The sequence below is a fragment of the Canis lupus genome, chromosome 37, assembly GCF_048164855.1.
Source record: "Canis lupus baileyi chromosome 37, mCanLup2.hap1, whole genome shotgun sequence".
NCBI classification, from domain to species: domain Eukaryota; kingdom Metazoa; phylum Chordata; class Mammalia; order Carnivora; family Canidae; genus Canis; species Canis lupus.
This window is the reverse complement of record NC_132874.1, coordinates 15392862-15406326: the sequence shown is the minus strand read 5'-3', so window position 1 is coordinate 15406326 and position 13465 is coordinate 15392862. Positions and strand designations below refer to the sequence as shown.

General features: G+C 35.2%; 1 long non-coding RNA gene across 1 annotated transcript; it reads right to left on the bottom strand.

Moving 5' to 3' along the window:
* Positions 1 to 2430: 2430 nt before the first annotated feature.
* On the bottom strand, positions 2431 to 12662 carry LOC140626469 (uncharacterized). Its single transcript, XR_012025643.1, has 3 exons — positions 12558 to 12662; positions 11469 to 11611; positions 2431 to 2700 (listed from the first exon to the last, which is right to left on the bottom strand). It is a non-coding gene; the product is annotated as an uncharacterized lncRNA (long non-coding RNA).
* Between the last annotated feature and the right edge of the window lie 803 nt (positions 12663 to 13465).

The following is a 13465-nucleotide window of genomic DNA, read 5'->3' as shown; positions in this document are numbered from 1 at the left end:
ATGAGGAATTGGGTCACTTGGTTATGGATGCTGAGAAGTCCCATAATCTGCTATCTGCAAGCAGGATACCCAGCAAAGCCCTTGGTGTAATTCCAGTCTGAATCTGAAGGCCTGAGAACCAGGAGCTCAGTGGTGCGCCTCCCAGTTCAAGGGCAGGAGAAGACTGATATCTCATCACAAGCATGCAGGCAGGAAGCAAAAGGGGAACACATTTCTTCTTCCTTGGCCTTTAGTCCTGTTCAGGCTCTCAACAGATTGCATGCTGACCACTCCCACTGGAAGGACAACAATCTTCTGAGTCCACTGACTCAAATGCTAATCTCATCCAGAAACACCTTCCATATACACACCCAGAAATAATGTTGAATCTGGCATTCTTTGGCTTAGTCAGCTTAACACATAAAATTAACCATCATCAAATCATTCTTATTTTTCAGGATTTCTGTAATCTTCATTATTTTGTGTACAACTACGTTTCTGATATTATGGTAGTCCTTCTGTAAAAGATTAAAAAAAATTTTTGGCACAGGTGCACTGGTAATGAATTCTTTAAGCTTTAGTTTGTTCAAAAACAATATTTGTCTTCATTTTTGAAAGATACAGAATTCTGGGTTGATAAGTTCTTTTTCTTCTTTTCTTCTGGTGCTTTAAAGATGTCACTTCATTGTCTTCTGGGTTGTATAGATTCTAAGGAGAAATCTGCTATAATTTTATTTGGACTGTCTTCAAATTTTTCTCTTTATCTTTGGTTTCCAGCAGCTTGATATTATTTGTCCAGGTGGATTCTTTTTTCTCATACATGCTGTGTGGGCTTCCCTGTACATTTGGTATATGCATATCGAAGTCTTTCATTACTTTAGTTAGCTCTACAAATGCTTTGGCTGCCTTCTCTCTTCTATACCTTGTGTGGCATCTGATTTCTCTCCCCCTCATGCTTTACTCCAGGGTTAAAGTGCTTGCATTCGTAGAGAGGCCTATCTTTCTTTAAATGTCAGACTTCTTGGTTATTCTGCAACCCTGGTTCTCTAATGTATTCAAAAAGAGTTGTAATCTTACAGATTATCTGGCATTTTCTTGTCATTATGGTAGAAGTTATATTTTCTTTTTTTTATAATAAATTTATTTTTTATTAGTGTTCAATTTACCAACATACAGAATAACACCCAGTGCTCATCCCGTCAAAGTTATATTTTCTTTCTAGTTTTCTGTATCTTAAGAATCAATGGCACTTACCATCATTTATTTTACTATGATTTAAAATGTGGATAAAAGTTGGAAAAATGACAGGAGAAGCTCCCATATAACCTTTACCCATAATAATAAATTATTTATATTAGCTTTTTTAAAAAAAGATTTTATTTATTTATTTGAGAGAGACAGCACAAAGTGGAGGGAGGGGCAGAGGGAGAGACAGAAGCAGACTCCCTGCTGAGCACGGAGCCTTATGTGGAGCTCAATCCCAAGACCAATCCCAGGCAGATATTTAACCATCTAAGCCACCTTGGTGCCCCTTATATTTGCTTCGTAATCCTCCCTGTCTCTCTGCCTTTCTTTCTTTATATATATCTATTTATCTACATCTATATTTATATATCTTAGAAATTATTTGAGAATTGGTTGGAGTCATATTATCTTTTACCCTAAATATTTTAGTGATTGTTTTTGTGAGGGCTTTTCCTCATAAGCAATAGTATATTTATCAAAATCAGGAAGTTTAACATCAGAGCATATGTCAACATAGTCTATATCTTAAATTTTTAAAAAACTTCTCAATAATCTTTTTAGTTATTTATTGTTTGGTCCAGGATCTAATCATGCACTTAGTTGTCATACCACTTTAGTTTCCTTTAATCAGGAAGAGTTACTCAGTCTTTCTTGATGTTGACATATTTGAAGAATAAAGGCCAGTTTTTATATAGAGTTTCTTTTAAGGAGATTTGTCTTATGATAGATTCAGGTTATGATGCTTTAGCAGAGATGTCACATAAGTGGTCATGTGTCATTCCCAATGTGCCATGCTGGAAGGCACATGGTGATAGTTTGTCCTAACATTGGTGATGTTAGCACAATCACTTGGTTAAGGGGGTGTTTCCCAGGTTTCTATTTTTTTCCTCTTTATAATTAATAAATTATATGTGGAAATGTACTTGGAGGGTATGCAAATATACTATTCTCATAATTTTTTCACTTATACTTTTAGAGTCCATTGTTGATTTTTTTTTTAATTTTAGAGACAGAAAGTGATAGAGCCCATGCATGTGTGAGTGGAGTGGGGGAGATGGGCAGAGGGAGAGAGAGGATCTTAAGCAGATTCCATGCTCAGTGGGGAGCCCAGTACAGGGCTCAATCTCAGCACCCTGAAATCATGACCCGAGCAGAAATCAAGAGTTGAACAATTAACAGACTGAACCACCCACATGCCTCCTATTGTTGATTTTCTAAATCCATTCTACCTTTATTGACATTGCGTTTTGAGTTCTTTGGGGCACATGGGTGTTCAGGGGGAGTATGTGCAAGAGAGCAGGCAAAGAGCTCACAATCATGGATGGAGGACAGTAGATGTTCAGCTCATGATCATGGGCAGGAAAGGGGACTTGTTGGATGTGATGTTCTAGACATTCCACTGTTATCAGGGCTTTTCTGGTCTGGTGGTTGGAATGTTCCAATCATTGCAAAATGTCTTTGTGCCTCAAGAAAGTGCTATAAGAAAGAAATACAATGAGTTTCAGTTACAAGATGAATTAAGCAGTCTTGTCTATTTCTGGTTTTAACTATTGGGGTCTATAGCCGAGGAACACCAGAAAATATGTATCCATGCATGTGTATGTGTGTATATGCATATGTGTACACAAAGAGTGCATGAATATGTATGTATTTATCTTTAATGTGTTATGTATAATTAGTATAGACATGCACAAGCATATATAGAGAGACAAATATGCCAATAGTTATTTTTCTGTCAGTTTATACTGATATTTTCTATTGCAGTCAAACACCACAAGATACATTGCCACTTTCCCATTTCCATATGGAATTCCTTCTAAATGGTGAGAAACCCGGTTCTCATTCTTTAATTATCATAGCTATATTTCTATCTATTTGTATGTATAGATATCATATGATAGATATAGAGATATATTTTTATTAAGCCTAGAATACATGGAAAGACTCTTCAGAATTGCCCACCCATACCTCTGTAGAAAGCAATCCTACTAACTGGAACTCAACATCTCTTTACTGTGTTTCAGGTAAAATTTACACATGTTGAAATACACAAACCTTAAGTGTTCAATTTAATGAGCTTTAAAAATGTACATACTCTTAGTGTCACACTGAAACTTAACCTTTTCTTTGAAGATGACCTAGGTTAGCCGCCACATGCAACTCAAACATTTTTATGTTACAAAACCTACTGCAATTATTTCCCTGTAGATTATGGTCAGTAGACTATGAGCTCATTAAAGAAAGAGACTATGTCTCTTCATTTTTTGAGTACCTAGTTTCAAACGATGTCTAGCATATAAGTAAATAAGTAAAATGCCATTGCAACAAAGAGTCTGCAGCTTTCAATAAAGGGTATGTATAATGTTAAAAGCTAAGATCTGCTTATTATTTCTATTGAATCACCAGTAAGGGACATTTTGATAAGAATTGTCAAGACATGAGAAGGGGGAAAAAGGCAGCAGTTGGAATGCTAATAAATCATTAGGTTCTTGTAACTCTTTACAAAGCCCTAATGCTCTTTTAAGCATTCATCTAGTCTTTGAAATTGGTGGGTGGTATGAATTACTACCACTATATTTATATTATTAAGACCTTAAGTTTTAGCAAGATATTCAAAGGTAAATATAGGTTACCTGTCCAAAAGTAAGTGGAGAAGAACATTTTTGTAGTTCCTGGTTGATGTTCTGACACCTAAGATTTATTATTTTCAGTTGCCTAAAAGCAGTGGGTAATCAAATTTGTTGACAGACAGATATTAGTATAATATCACTAACTGTTATGACAAAAGGAGAAGCTACACGAGTTGAAATTTGATTCTGCAATTGCTTCAGAGTCATGTCTGGAGCTGTTTTTCTTTTTCTTCCAAAAAAAAAAAAAAGAAAAGAAAAAAAGAAAGCCAGAAAATATATATACTCTTTTGAATATAATTAGCTACATAAATATTTCTAATTCCTACGAGAAGTTATGGCAGAATAGTTTTATGACAGGAACCCTGGAAAGATATCAAAACACTCGGATTCTGGCTATGGATCATCCACTTGTCAACTTGAAATCTTATATAAGTCATAATACTTTAAGCTATATGATGACAAGAGAGCCACTTCATAAGGTTATTATGAAGGCTAAAGAAGATGATAATGATGCTGATTCTGAGAGTAGATTACATTTATTTGGGGCTTATCATATACTAGGCACTCCTGTTTATTTTTCATTAAATCCCCACAAAACCCCCTGAAGTTTAGTATACTTTTTGAAATATGAGACAACTGGAGTTTGGAGAATTTAGGTAACTTGCTCAAGGTCACATATTTCAAAAAGTGGTAGAGCAACATTTCAAATCCAGGTGTCTCCAATACCAAAGTACAATTGTAATTGTTCTTTATTCCAAACACATGAAAAAATATCAGAATTTCTGATGAATATTAAATAATCCTATTGTGCTAGTTCCTTTCACTTTTCCTTCTATGCTCTCTGGAGCATCTCAAGGCATGCTAACAAATTTAACAACCACCTAAAACATTATGCATCAAATCTGCGTTTGCAACTCAAACTGCCTTTCTGTAAACTCAATAACTATACATCCAACATCCTTGAATGTTCTATAGGCATCTCAAATTCAATATAGCCTTACCCAAACTCATTATTTCCATGTTAAATGTGTTCTATCCGTGGTCCCTGTATCAATCAACAGTTTTCTTGTAGCTACCTTACCTCTTTCAAGTCTTCATAACTTATTGGATGTTGTTTATACTCCTTAACATGACTGATCAAATCCTTCTACTCATTAAAAATTCAGCTTGAAAAACCCCTTCCTTTTTGGGTCTTTGCAATATCATTTAATTAGCATCACCTCTATTTAGCTTTCATATTTTGTATATGACTCTATTCTTATATTTTACCATTCTATATTTTAGTGATAAATAAATTTTTATCCCCCACTGCATAAACACAGTTCATTAGAAGTTCTTGGATAAGGGGCCTGGGTAGCTCCATTTGTTAAGTGCCTGCCTTCAGCTCAGGTCGTGATCCTGGGGTCCTGGGATCGAGCCTCGCATTGAGTCCCTGCTCGGCAGGGAGTCTGCTTCTCCCTCTCCCTCCACCCCTTTCCCCTGGTTGTGGTCTCTCTCTCAAATAAATAAATAAAATCTTTTTTAAAAAAAGGAAGCTTTGGATGATGGAAGTGTATTACATATGTTCTAGTAACTACTATGAGGCACAGTATAGCAATACACTCTATGGTCTGTAAGGGCAGAGACTATATCTTTGTTTAGTTTTATATATCTAATATCAAAAACATAGGAGATCCTCAATAAAATATAGGAAATCAATCAATTGGTCAATGAATAAATAAAATATTTTCCAGGGGCCGAGTGGGGGGAAATATACTTACCACAAATACCAGACAATTGCTACATGGAGGTACTGAGGAAACTAATTAATAAACTTTGATTTCTCAGTGAATGAAAAGTTAATGCAACTAGGTTTTCAGTAATAGAATAGGAGCTTCTATCAAGTCAACCTACTCTTAGATAACAACTATAAATTCTATTTGAAATATAAAACACAATAATCTAAAGGCATTCTAGAGGAACTAAAAGAAACTGGAAGTATATCTACATTGAGAAAAAGTAAGTGGCACAGGGTAATTTTTTTGTTTTTAGATAGTTTTTTGTTTGAGAGTAGGCCCTAGTTGTAGCTTGTTGCATGGCTAAAATTGTAATAGAAATGCACAGGCTTACAGCCATAGGAGAGAATTTGGGGAGACAACACAGCTGAAAAATGAAGAGGGAAATCCTGGGAAGTGAAAGCCACAGGCAGGGCAGGAAGAGGGTGGTTCTGCATATAAACTTGGCCCAACTCTCTGATTGATCTTTGAACTACAAACACATAGAGTAAACTCTAAATGCCCTGCAGGGAAAACAGAATTCAAGTTTGAGTCAAAGTCAAATTAACTGCCTGCTTAAAAATAAAAAAAAACAATGAAAAATATTCTTCAGAGAGACATAACACAATCCAGTGTCTCTACAATGTATTAGTCACTACGCTCAAGTCATTCAAAATTACTGGACTTATGAAGAAACAGGAAAATGTGATATACTCAAAACAAAGAAAATAAGTGGAGATAGAACTTAGATGACCCAGATGTTAGAATTAGCAGAGAAGGATTTTAAAACAGCTACTATAACCATCTCAAGGGTTTAAAGGAAACATGTTCATAAATAAACAAACAGAATATCTAAGCAGAAAAACTGAAATCACAAAAGAAAACCAGATGAAAATTCTAAAAATGGAAAATACAGTATTTGTTTGTTTTTAAAGATTTTATTAATTTATTCATGAGAGACAGAGAGACAGGCAGAGGGAGAAGCAGGCTCCATGCAGGGAGCCTGATGCAGGACTCAATCTCAGGACCCCAGGATCACAACCTGAGCCAAAGGCAGATGCTAAACCACTGAGCCACCCAGGTGCCCTGGAAAATACAGTATTTGAAATGAAAATTTCACAAAGTGACTTTAACAGCAGACTGAAATGAGAAGAGTCAGTAAATTTGAAGATAGATCAATAGAAAATATCTAAGCTAAAAAAATAAGAGATTGGAAAAAATGAAGAGTATCAGTGGCTATGAAGGCATTATGGAAAGGTTTAACATATATTTTACTTACAGTCACAGCATGAGAGAAAAAAATTTGAAAAAATAATCGCGATAATTTCCCTTAATTTGGTGAAAAGGATACATTCACACATATAACAAGTCCAGTGAACCCCAAGTAGAAAAAAAAATAAAATTACATCTAAGCATGTCAAAGTCAAAGACCTGAAAACCACAAATTAAAGAAATTCTTGAAAGAAATCAGATTAACCAGAGATTAGTTTATTGCCTGCAGTGGAGTGATTTGGATTAATAATTTCTCATCACAGACAATGGACAGAAGAAGATAGTGCAATGACATTTCTAAAATGGAAAAAGAAGAAAAAAGCCAACTCAATGCAGTGAAAATAACCTTCAAGAATGAAAAAAAAAAGACATTATTCGATAAACAAAAACTAAGAGAACTTTTATCAGCCAGCTTGCAGTACAAAAAAATTCAAAAGAAATTCTTCTGAGGAGAAGAATTAATTCCAAAGGGACACTGGGACACTCAAGTCTTCAGAAGAAAATGAAATACCAAAAATGGTACATGTGTAGCAATATATAAGATTAATTTCTTCCTTCCAGATTTTTAGAAATGTGCATGACTGTTTAAAGCAAAAAATTATAACAATTTATTATGGGATTGATAACATTTGTAGATTAAATACATATGGTAACTAAAAAATGAAGGAGTTTAAAATTCAATATTTTTAAAAAGGTCATTATACTTTATATAAAATGGCGCAATATTAAATCTAAGTTGACTGTGAAAAATTAAGGGTATGTATTGTGACCCTTAGGGTGGCCACTTGAAACAATGCAAAATGATGTAATGACCAAAACCCATTAGAAGGCAATTCTCTAAAAAGAGAACTAAGAGAAATTAAGAAAGTAGAGTCAGAGAATAAAGAAACTTGCTGTGACAAGAACTGGGTGTTGTGATGAATCACTGAAACAAATATTGCACTGTAAACTAACAAAACTTAAATAAAAGCAAACAAACACACACACACACACACACACAAAACAGATGGAACCAACAGAAAACAATAGTAAAATGGTTGGTCTGATTTCCAACACATTCATAATTAGATTAAATGTGAATGAACCAAACAATCCAACTAGAAGTCAGAAATTCTCAGAACAGATAATAGTGAGACCCAATATAGTCTCTTCACAAGAGATGAACTTTATTTATTTTTTAAGAGATGAACTTTAAATATAAACACACAGATTGGTTGAAAGTAAATGAGAGTAAAGGATGAGTCATGCAAACAGTAAACTCAAGAACACTGAAGTAGCTATATTAACATGACATATAATACATGCCAAGGCAGAGTATTACAAAAAGATAAGAACAATAAGAAGATAAATTTCCAAAAAGACATACTAATCATACATGTATATGCCTAATAAAAGAGGTTCAAAATATATTAGATAAAAAGATAACATAATTCTAGGAGAAAAGAGATTGACAATGATACCATATGACAGGTAAAGGGAACAAAATCATAGAACCTTCTCAATAGATGCATAAAAAGCACTTGACATATTAAAAACTTCATTCTTGATATTAAAAAAACCCCTCTAAGTAAACTAGAAATAGAAAGCAACTTCCTCCACTTGATATTTATGTAAATGTTACAGTTAATATAATACTCAATGGTGAGACACTGTTTTCTCTATTGGACTGGACACAGGGCAAAGATTTCCCCCCCCCCTTAATATTGTAACAGAGGCTCCAGTCAATGGAATAAGACAAGCAAATGAAATAAAGAGCAAATGCGTGTTTCTGTAGAAAATTCTAAGAAATCTATAAGCAACTACAGAAATAATAAGCAAATTGTAAAATGTTGCAGGATACATGATTAATCTTCTATAATAATGTGTTCTTTTTATATTTCATTGATTTGCTGCTATAAAATGTAAAATTCCATTTCTAATAACAATTAGAAAAATAAAACATTTAGAAATAAACAAAAATGTGCAAGACCTCTCCACTAAAAAACCCCAAAACATTGCTGAGGGAAATTCAGGAAAACCCAAATAAATGGACAGATATACCATGTTTATGGATTAGAAAACTCAGGTAAGTGTGAAAAAGAAGAAAAAGGCTGGAGGATTTATACTACCTGAATTTAAAATTTACCAAAGTTACATCAATCAAGACAGTATGATACTGGCATAAAGATGGACAAATATCAATAGAACAAAATAGAGAACTGAAAAATAGACTCACACTCATACAAGCAATTCATTTTCAATGAAGGCACCAAAGAAAAACATTATGGACAAGGAAAATTATTTCAAAGAAAGATACTGGAATAATTGGATATTGAACTGACAAATGTTTGCCCAGAGGGAACCTGGATATTTTTTAGTGTTGCTCTTGTCCAGTACACTAATCTTTTTTTTTTTTTTAAGATTTTATTTATTTATTCATGAGAGACACAGAGAGAGAGAGGCAGAGACACAGGCAGAGGGACAAGCAGGCTCCATGAGCCCTACATGGGACTCGATCCCTGGTCTCCAGGATCATGCCTGGGCTGAAGGCGGCGCTAAACTGCTAAGCCACACAGGGATCCCCCAATACACTAATCTAATGTGTCACCCTTTTCTATTTATCCCTTGGCAATCTGGCAATCCCTCAGCTAATCAAAGCACTGTTTCCACCATCATAGTAATATTCCTACTGTAGGAGAATTCTTTATTTTTTTATAAAAATTATCTTTTTAAGTTATAAGAGCAACAGTTTTTCATTAGTGAAAGCTCCAATGTTAAAGTATAAAGTAAACAAAAACTACCCATGATCACACAACCCAGACATTTTGGGGTGGTCTTTCTAATCTTCTGTATATGATGTCATAAATTTGTATAATTCATTTTTAACCTAATATTGTTTTGCATGTGATTTTCTTTTTTTCAAGACTCCTTTTAAGAGTTTATTATTTTTATTTCATGGCATGTGACAATATTAGCTTTCATTTCAACATATTCTCATGACATTTTTAGCTCCTTAAGAGTTTATTATTTTTATTTCATGGCATGTGACAATATTAGCTTTCATTTCAACATATTTTCATGACATTTTTAATTACATTTGCTGAAGACCTAAATTTTAACCGCAAGCTATATCCCAACTACTCTTCCAAGAGACATCTATTTCTGGAGTATATGCCGAATCCATAGTGACTCTTCTTCTGTGGAAATTGCCCATTTCACAATCACCTCACCAAAATATAACTTTGCTATTGAACAAGCATGGTTCAGAGAAGTATCACAGATCACATTTTATTATAAATTGTATTATAAACTTAAACTTTAAATTTATTGCGGATGTTTAGTTCTTGACTTGCCCCTGATGAAATTTAGGGGAAGGTCACAAACTGAGCATTTCAAAATTAAATTTTATATCCTGTTACAAGAAAAACCACAGAAGTGGTCTCTAGACTGCCAAAGTTACAGTAGATAATCTGTTCCAAGACCACAGATGATTCTAAATTTTGGGCAACATAAACAAAATGGGCCAATTATACTGTCACCTGGGAATTGCAAAACAAAGTTCAGAGTAAAATGTGCCTCTTCATGTGGCCTGTGTTCATAACCCACTTGATGGAATGAAGGACCAGAGAAAGGCAGTCTTTAGAGAGAAGGAAGCAGGAGGAAATGCACAAAGGAGAAGCAGCTATGGACTAAGAGCATTTCCTGAGTCTGTCAGCTGTCAGTTGTTGGTTTCACTTCCTTCCAGAATGCCAGTTGCATTCCTGCTTTTGGGTTCTGTGAAATCCCTCAATCTTTGCAACACCCAACTCCTCACTTCTTTGTTTTTGGTCAAACTGCATTTCTGATAAAGAGGCCCCAGTAATGCAAAAATAAATATAGCTAATGGGAGGTTTTCTCCTGTCAATCCTACTCATGATTAGTATATTCTTTGGCTTTGCCCCTGGAAGGGGGTCCTTCTCTGACCTATTATTGCCTTAGTCTCAGGGTCCATGTTGGCTTTATACTGCCCAGTGCTCACTCACCACTTATACTGCTCCTCACTCACTCAGTTTATGTTACCCCTGCTACTCACTACTTACATGCTCCACCTCTACTTAACGGGCCTCCCCTCCTACTCACTATTTATATGCACCCCCACTCAGTGCTTATATGCCCCCCCCACTCACTAAATGCTCCTCACTCACAAATTACTTATATGCCCTCTGCTCACTCATGAATATGCTGAGTAGAGTGTCTCAGATCACCTCTACTCTTTTGCAGCTTCAATGTCAAGCTTTAACCTATATTTTTCAGAGGTGAGAGAGTAGGCTGTCAGAAAATGCACAGGATTTTATATTCAGTGACTCCTTCAGATTAATTTTTAACTCAAATCCCTTTGTGTTGTTTCTAGAGAGGAAATCAAGTTTTATTTGCCTAGTAAATATTACTAGTATTTCCAATGTAATCAATAATTTTAATACTTTGACAATGAAATACCTGAGTTTTTGGCTTCTGAATGTCAGTAAGTTCTGTTTTCAGAAATTTTGCCTGGGGTGAAGCACAGATTTACATGTCATATTTTTAGTGACTAAGCCCTGCCCTCCCCACCCCATAAAAGACATTCACTCACCTTCTTAAACACAAATTTTTCCAGTATTACTAATACAATTCTTTTCGTTGTTGTTGCTTCCTCACAGCAGTGTGAACTCAGGATTGTTAGACCTGTCACATGAAGGCTGGCTTCCAGGAGGTCCTCTTTCAGCCTGGGCTCACCTTACCAATATATTTTTTATTGGTTAGTGTAGTTCTTTTTTTAAATATTTTTTTTATTTATTCATGACAGACATACAGAGAGAGAGAGAGGCAGAGACACAGGCAAAGGGAGGAGAAGCAGGCTCCATGCAAGGAGCCTAATGTGGGACTTGAACTCGGAAATCTGGGATCACACCCTGAGCCAAAGGCAGGCAGTCAACCACTGAGACACCCAGGGGGTCCTTGGTTAGTGCAGTTCTAAGCATACATCTAGAACACCAAAGATAGTAGAGACTTAGCAAAACTCTAAAATTTCTTGATAATTTTTCCTCACATAATTTAGAAAATTATCTTTATAATTCATGTTGCAGACTCTGTCTGCCTTGGGTGAAAAAGTTTTAGCTTAGAAAATTGGTTTGTAGAACGCATTAGGTTTTTGAAACTTGGTTTCTCTGCACTCTCAAACTATTGTGAAACTTTTTAAAAGTAAGTTAATCAAGCAAAAATGATCAATAAATGGCCTTGTGCTAGGTGACAGGTGTTATAGAACACCTCCCCCCACCATGAGATATGGACTTTGCCCTCCTTTGTCTAATCAAGTGGATGAAAAGAGATACAAAGCACCAGGAATAAAAGTGTAGAGTGATATACGTATGTTGATTTTTAGAACTTCTGAGACCAAGGAAAGAGAAATGGAAGAAGTAAACACAGAAGCTAAGTTACAAAGCATTCCCAGAGAGCGTACAGTTTGTATTTCTGACAATGTTTCTGTCATTCCTTTCTTGGGGCTTACCTAAAATGAACTAAAGCTAAAATGGTCAGAGAGAATATTCTAGAGAAGTGGAAGTTGATTTGGAGCCAAAAGGAGGACACAGGATTTGAAAGGATAAATCACCATGTGGACAACATAAGTCAAAGTATGGAGATGAGAATATACTCAGTTTTATAGAGAAGCAGTTAATCTTACCAGAGCATAAGTGCAGGTTGGAAGCCGTGGGAAGCAATACCAGGTGAACATGATGGATAAGGAGAAGTCAGAGGAATATAAACATAAGGAGCATTGGGAATTGCTGGACAGAGAAATAACAGGATGAAAATTGGGGTTGGGGAGATGAGTTGGCAAAGGTCATGAAAGACGCATTGGAAGGGTGGAGTCTGGAACCTGGAAAACTAACTAGGACGTTGCTGGAGTGGGCAATAAATCAATGGACTGGGCAGTGTCACTGCAATTATAGTTTCATTCTTTTGCATGAGGCTGTCCAGTTTTCCCAGCACCATTTATTAAAGAGACTGTCCTTTCCCTGTTGTATGTTCTTGGCTCTTTTTCATATATTAATTGACCATATACACATGGTTTTATTTCTGGGCTCTGTATTCTGTTCCATTGATCTATGTGTCTGTCTGTATGCCAATGCTATATGGTTTTGATTATTATAGCTTTATAATACAGTTTTAAATCAGGGACAAAGATACTTTGTTTTTTCTCAAGCTCTTTAGAGTCTTTTGTGGGTCTGTACAAATTTTCTGATTCTTTGTTCTATTTTAGGAAAAATGCCATTAGAATTTTGATAGGGATTGCACTGTATCTGTAGATTGCTTTGGGTAGGATGGGTTTTTCAACAATAGTCTTTCAATCTATGAGCATGAGACTTCTTCCCATTTATTTGTGTCTAATTTCTTTCATTAATATCTTATAAACTACATACTTCAGAGATTTATTATCATTTATATTAACCTTTAGAGAAGATGCTCTGGAAGGTTAGATTCTTAATCTAATGATGTTGTCATTACCTCAAATTCTTAATTTTCTTTCAAACCAAGTTATGAACTATGCAGACAAAGCAATGAAACCTTTGAAAAACAAAAAGACAATGA